Source organism: Trachypithecus francoisi, unplaced genomic scaffold (genome assembly GCF_009764315.1).
Source record: "Trachypithecus francoisi isolate TF-2019V2 unplaced genomic scaffold, Tfra_2.0 Lachesis_group17, whole genome shotgun sequence".
In the NCBI taxonomy this organism is placed as follows: domain Eukaryota; kingdom Metazoa; phylum Chordata; class Mammalia; order Primates; family Cercopithecidae; genus Trachypithecus; species Trachypithecus francoisi.
Window position 1 is genome coordinate 727,252 of NW_022681462.1, and position 7,024 is coordinate 734,275.

The following is a 7,024-nucleotide window of genomic DNA, read 5'->3' on the forward strand; positions in this document are numbered from 1 at the left end:
CTGACTAATACAGCCTTAGGTAAGATTAGAGCAAGAATTTCCAATAGCTGTTTTCTTCATCCTGAAATTTGGTGAGGATCTCTAAGGTTCTTTTGTCTTTTAAAAGAATTCTGTTGCAATGGAAAGTATCAACCCATATTTTTCCATTTCTCCAAAATGTTTTAGTGTATATCTACAGGGCACAAACTTCTCTCTGTAGGCCCTCTGCCATAGTTGCTCTGTGCCACTTGTTAAGGGGCTGGTATCTAGAATATATAAAGAACTCTTAAAACTCAGCCGGGCGCGGTGGCTCACGCCTGTAATCCCAGCTCTTTGGGAGGCCGAGGCAGGCGGATCACCTGAGGTCAGGAGTTTGAGACCAGCCTGGCCAACATGGCGAAACTCTAGCTCTCTAAAAATACAAAAATTAGCCAGGAGTGGTGGCTCACTCAAGACTGAGGCAGAAGAACTGCTTGAACCCAGGAGTTGGAGGTTTCAGTGAGCCCAGATGGCGCCACGGCACCCCATCCTGTGTGACAGAGTGGCACAGGATGGCAAAAACAAACAAAAGCTCTTAAAACTCAACAATAAAAGACAAATAACCCAATTTAAAAATGAGAAAAGGGCCAAGTGTGGTGGTACTCCCAGCACTTTGGGAAGTTGAGGTGGGTAGATTGCTTGAGCCCAGGAGTTTGAGACCAGCCTGGACAGCATGGCAAAACCACATCTCTACAAAATACAGAAAAGAAAAAAAAAATTAGTTGGGTGTGGTGTTGCGCACCTGTAGTCCCAGCAACCTGGAGGCTGAAGTGGGAGGATCACTTAAACCTAAGGAGATAGAGGCTGCAATGAGCTGTGATTGTGCCACTGCACTCTACCCTGGGCAACAGAGTGAGACCCTGTCTCAAAAAATAATAATAAAGAAAGAAAGACGAGAAAAGCATTTATTTCTTTCCTTCTTTTTTTTTTTTTTTTTGAGACAGGGTCTGACTGCGTCCCCCAGGCTGGAGTGCAGTGGTTCAATCTTGGCTCACCGCAACCTCTGCCTCCCGGGTTCAAGTGATTCTCCTGCCTCAACCACCTGAATAGCTGGGACTACAGGCACACGCCACCACACCCAGCTGATTTTTGTATTTTTAGTAGAGATGGAGTTTCACCATATCGGCCAGGCTGGTCTCGAACTCCTGACCTCAAGTGATCTGCCCACCTCAGCCTCCCAAAGTGCTGGGATTACAGGTGTGAGCCACTGTGCCTGGCCATTTTTTGCTGCTGTTGTTTTTGTGTTGTTTTTGAGACAGAGTCTCGCTTTGTCGCCCAGGCTGGAGTGCAGTGGCTCGATTTTGGCTGACTGCAACCTCTGCCTCCTGGGTTCCAGGGATCCTCCTGCCTCAGCCTGCTGAGTAGCTGAGATTACGGCCGAGGCACCACCATGCCTGGCTAAGTTTTTTTTTTTTTTAAGTAGAGATGGGGTTTCATCATGTTGGCCAGGCTGATCGTGAACTCCTGACCTCAAGTGATCTGCCCACTTTGGCCTCTCAAAGTGCTGGAATTACAAGCATGAGCCACACTGCACCTGATCATTTTTTTGTTTTGTTTTGTTTTTTAAGAGAGATGAGTACAAGGTAGGGACTCAGAGGAAAGGGGGGAAGGGGGTGAGGGATAAAAGACTGCACATTGGGTACAGTGTGCACTGTGTAGGTGGTAGGTGCACCAAAATCTCAGAAATCACCACTAAACGACTTATTCCTATAACCAAACACCACCTTTTCCCCAAAAACCTATTGGGAAAATAAAAAAAGAAAACTCACATAAGTAAATAAATACAGGCCAGGCACAGTGGCTCATACCTGTAATCCCAGCACTTTGGGATGCCAAAGTGGGCAGATCACCTGAGGTCAGGAGTCTGAGACCAGCCTGGCCAACACGGAGAAATCCTGTCTCTACTAATAATACAAAAATTAGGTGGGCGTGGTGGCACACACCTGTAATCCCAGCTACTTGGGAGGGTGAGGCAGGAGAATCACTTGAACCTGGGAGATGGAGGTTGCAGTGAGCCAAGATCGCGCCACTGCACTCCAGCCTGGGTGACAAGCAAAGCTCTGTCGAAAGAAGAAAAGAAAGAAAGGAAAGAAAGATGCCGTCTGGCTGTATTGCCCAGGCTGGAGTGCAGTGGCTATTCATGGTATAATCATAGTGCACTGCAGCCTCAAAACTCTTGGGTTCCAGTGGTCCTCCTGCCTCAGCCTCCTGTGTAGCTGGTACTACAGGCTACAGCTAAACGGCTCAGCTCCTCAGTCCTTCTTCATCTCCCACAGTGGATACAGAGCGTGGCAGCCCCTCCCAGGACGTCACAGATCTTTATGGCTGCAGGGACTGTAAAGTCACCCAGTTCAGCCCCTCATTTATATATAAGGAAACAGTCCTATAGAGAAGGCATGCCTTTTTAAGTCACACATTTGAGCAAATAAATAGTTATCTCCTCACACATTTAAGATTGCTATTACATCCTTTTCTCTAGACCTTTTCTTTTAACCTTTTATCCACTCAGAATGCTCGCCTGGACCCTCTCCAATTTCTCAACATCTTTCTTTTTTATTTTTTTTGGAGACGGAGGCTTGCTCTGTCACCCAGGCTGGAGTGCAGTGGCATGATCTTGGCTCACTGCAACCTCTACCTCCCGGGTTCAAGCAGTTCTCCTACCTCAGCCTCCCAAGTAGCTGGGATTACAGGTGCCTACCACCACACCCAGCTAATTTTTGTATTCTTTTTTTTTTTTTTTTTTTTTTGAGATGGAGTCTCGCTCTGTAGCCTGGGCTGGAGTGCAGTGGCCGGATCTCAGCTCACTGCAAGCTCCGCCTCCCGGGTTCACGCCATTCTCCTGCCTCAGCCTCCCGAGTAGCTGGGACTACAGGCGCCCGCCACCTCGCCCGGCTAGTTTTTTGTATTTTTTAGTAGAGACGGGGTTTCACCATGTTAACCAGGATGGTCTCGATCTCCTGACCTCGTGATCCGCCCGCCTCGGCCTCCCAAAGTACTGGGATTACAGGCTTGAGCCACCGCGCCCGGCCAATTTTTGTATTCTTAATGGAGATGGGGTTTCACCATGTTGGCCAGGCTGGTCTCGAACTCCTAACCTCAAGTGATCCACCCACCTCAGCCTCCCAAAGTGCTGGAATTACAGGCGTGAGCCACCATGCCCAACTCAACATCTTTCTTAAGTGGGCCCGAGGTTGGGGGAAAATCTCACCATAGGGATATTTGTTAGATATTGAGCATGTGTAAAGAAGGCATCTGTGATGGTTAATTTTATGTGTCAGTTGGACTGGGCCGTGGGGTGCCCACATATCTGCTTGAACATTACTCTGGGTCCATCTGTGAGGGTGTAGGGTAGGATTGGCATTTAGGTTGATGGAGCAAGTAAAGCAGGCTGCCTCCCTAACACGGGGTCCTCATCCATCAGCTGAGGGTCCAAATAGAACAAAAGGCTGAGTTGGAGGGCGCCCCTCCTGCATGACCAACTTTCAAGTGGTGACATCAGCTTTCTTCCTGCTTTTGGACTTGAACTGAAACATCACCTCTTCCTGGATCTTGAGCCTGCTGGCCTTCAGACTAGAACTACACCTTCGGCTCTCCTGGTCAGCTTGCTGACTCACCCTGCAGAACTTAAGACTCGTCAGCCTCTACATTTGTATGAGCCAATTCCTTATAGTGTCTCTTTCTCCATATATACATGTATCTCCACATCTTATTGTTCTGCTTCTCTCGAGAACCCTGAATCATACGGTATCATTCCAAGATCAGCAGAAATGTTAGTGCTTTTGGGGAATTACTGCGAAGGGCACCTGAATAGCAGCACATGCTCTCAGTGCCCCCGCCTTCTGTTGTCTGCTGTGGTCTGCTCCCTCCCTACCCTTTGGGTTTATTTCAGGATAGAGGTATGGGGATGGCACTGGGGTGGGGTGTGCAGTTACCCAGAACAGCCAGGATGTGTGCACACTGTGTCCCAGGAGCAGGAGCATCGAGCACAGCTCACGCTGCTTGGAAAAGAAAACAAAGTCAGGAAAGTGAGGAGCTGGGTGGGCGCTGGAATGGAGCAGGAAGAAAGGGGCAGCAGAGAAGCAGAAGAAACAATCCCCGAGACAGTTGGTGTAACCAAGGCTCTGTTTGCCCCACCGTTTGAGGGAGCGGGTGAGCTGACGTCAAGGCCCAGCTCTGTTCAAAGGTAGGACACTGATTGTCTTCAAGAAGGCAGAGCTGGTGAGTGGCCCCATGTCCTATCATCATGGAAAGGGGAGGGCGGGGGGAGAGAGAAGGGGCAGCCAGGGCCTCCGAGTGGTGTAGGCCTCACCCTTGTGCTCACATGTCCCAACGACTACCAGTGGTGCCACCCCTGCATCCCAGACCCCACGTGTAACCATCTACCTGGACCACAGGAGGAAGCTCCACGTTCTTTGTCACGGTTCAGGGTAAAAGCATGATCTAAGATGGGCAAAAGAGAGTCATCCTGGTACCTTAAAAAGGAGTCTAGGGTGAGCCCCAGTCTGCTGGTGGCCGTCTTCACCACCTTTGAGGAGAGACGACCTGAGCAGACACACAAAGGAAAGAGGTGGAGAGAAACCGTGTCTTTGTGTCACTGTTTGAGTCCCTGGACCCAGTCAAGCCCCCTGGACTATGCTGAACTTTTCAGTTGTGGAAAGCAATAAAGTCCATTTAGTTAAGAAAGTCTCGGTTCTGTTTCTTGCAGCCGTGAGCATTCCGACAACCTTGATGCTCCAGGCCCCCTTGGGCTAGGTCCATGAGCTCATTGCTTGCCACGCGCCTCACGGCATCAACTCAGTGTTCCCCAAAGCCACGCCCTTCCTCTCCTGCTTTCACACCATGCTCTCATGAAAGCCTGCCTCTTCTCCAAGGCCCAGATCAAGTCTCTCCTTTAGGAAGTGTTCCTTGGCTGTCAGGTTTGGGTGTTATCAGGTTTCCTTTTTCCTGGTGGCTGGACTGGAAGGCCTTAGAGGGCAAGGATCATGTGTTAGAATCTCTGCATCCTCCACAAGGCACTTGTGTTCAGTGTAGTTGCTGAATGAATGTCACATAAAAAAGCATGACCCGGTCGGGCACAGTGGCTCACCCCTGTAACCCCAGCACTTTGGGAGGCCGAGGCGGGCGGATCACCTGAGGTCAGGAGTTAGAGACCAGCCTGGCCAACATGGCAAAAACCCCATCTCTACTAAAAGTACAAAAATTAGCTGGGTGTGGTGGCACACACCTGTAATCCTAACTACTTGGGAGGCTGAAGTTGGAGAACTGTTTGAATTGGGGAGGTGGATGTTGCAGTGAGCCAAGATCTCGCCACTGCACTCCAGCCTAGGCAACAAAGTGAGACTCCGTCTCAAAAAATAAATAAGTAAAAATGAATAAGAGAACTTCTTCCTTTATTAAAATAAAACCCGTCCACCACCCCAAGGTTACTCCAGAAGGAAACTCCCCACCAGTAGTGGTGGCACTAGACATACACTGAGAGATCCCCAAGACGGAAGGGAAGCCCTGGGAGCATCTCAGACTACAGGGTTTACCTCGCCAGACAGGGAGGCCCTTTACAGGGCTAGCTGCCATTTTCTACCAAGACAGAGGCAGGAACCTTCCAGACAGGGCAGCCTGCAGGCCCTGCACCCTTCAGGCCCCTTTCTCAGACACCTCTACAACCCCTTAAGCCAGATGGACTCACAGCTGTCTCTGGAAAGTTCTTCGTTACCTGACTGTAGACACAGGGTTGGCTGGAGGGGTCTCTGCCTCACCTCCAACATCTTATGAAGCTGCTTGCCACCCACTGTGTTGCTGTCCCACTCAGCTGAAGGGGGCTGGCCAGTCCCGCATCAACCCTCCGGCTCTGAGATCAGCCAGTCCTCCCTGCACACTGCTCTCTCCCCCAGCAAAAAAGCCAAGAATTTTCCCCAAAGCTTATGGGTGAGGGACCGGGTGTGTGTGTGTGTGTGTGTGTTCTGACATGGAGTCTCACTCCGTCATCAGGCTGGAGTGCAACGGTGCGATTTCGGCTCACTGCAACCTCTGCCTCCCGGGTTCAAGCGCTTCTCCTGCCTCAGCCTCCTGAGTAGCTGGGACTCCAGATGCCCGTCACCACGCCTGGTTAATTTTTGTATTTTTAGTAGAGACAGGGTTTTGCCATGTTGGCCAGAATGGTCTCGATCTCCTGACCTTGTGATCCGCCCACTTGGCCTCCCAATGTGCTGGGATTACAGGCGTGAGCCACCGCATCCAGCCAGAACTGATCTTAATTCTCAAACCAGTGACCCTAATAAACTGTCTTCATTTCAGGTGGGCTCATTCAAAATGCCATTTTCAGGCTCGGTGCAGTGGCTCATGCCTGTAATCCCGACACTTTGGGAAGGGAGGCAGAAGGATTGCCTGAAGCCAGTAGTTTGAGACCAGCCTGGGCAACATGGTGAGACTCTGTCTCTACTCACACCCACAAAAAAGACATTTTCTCTTCTCCGCAAACCTCCCGCCTACCATTAAAATGTCACTCCCCCTAAAAAATGCAGAGGAAGAGGTACGATTGCAGGCTATTTGAAAACAGGGACATGAAGTTTGTCAGTTCCCTTATGTCTCCCCACAGCATCTGTGTTCCATTAGTGTAGTGGCTGAGACCATGGATACCGCAGGCAAGATGCCAGTTGAAGATTCTCTAGTCATCTTGGGAAAGCCGCCCTGCCCCAAATGCACCACCTCTTCCTGTGTCCCAGGGTCCTCTCCTTGTGGCCCTTCACATCCCATGGCTTCTCGTGTGCGGGCCCCTCTTCGCCTGTGTGGCTGATGCCACCTTCCAGCTGCCGTGTGACAGGTAGGCAGGGACTGGGGCTCCCGCATTCCCAACTCCAGCACCTGGCTGAGACACTGGGCCCTGGGACCGACTGTGACTGCCCTCTTCCCCTTTGGCAGGTCCTGTCTCCCACTTCTGACACCCTCACTTAAGGCCAGGCAGACCCCTTCCCACTGTCACCAGTCATTAAAATAAGGCTGCATCCCTCCC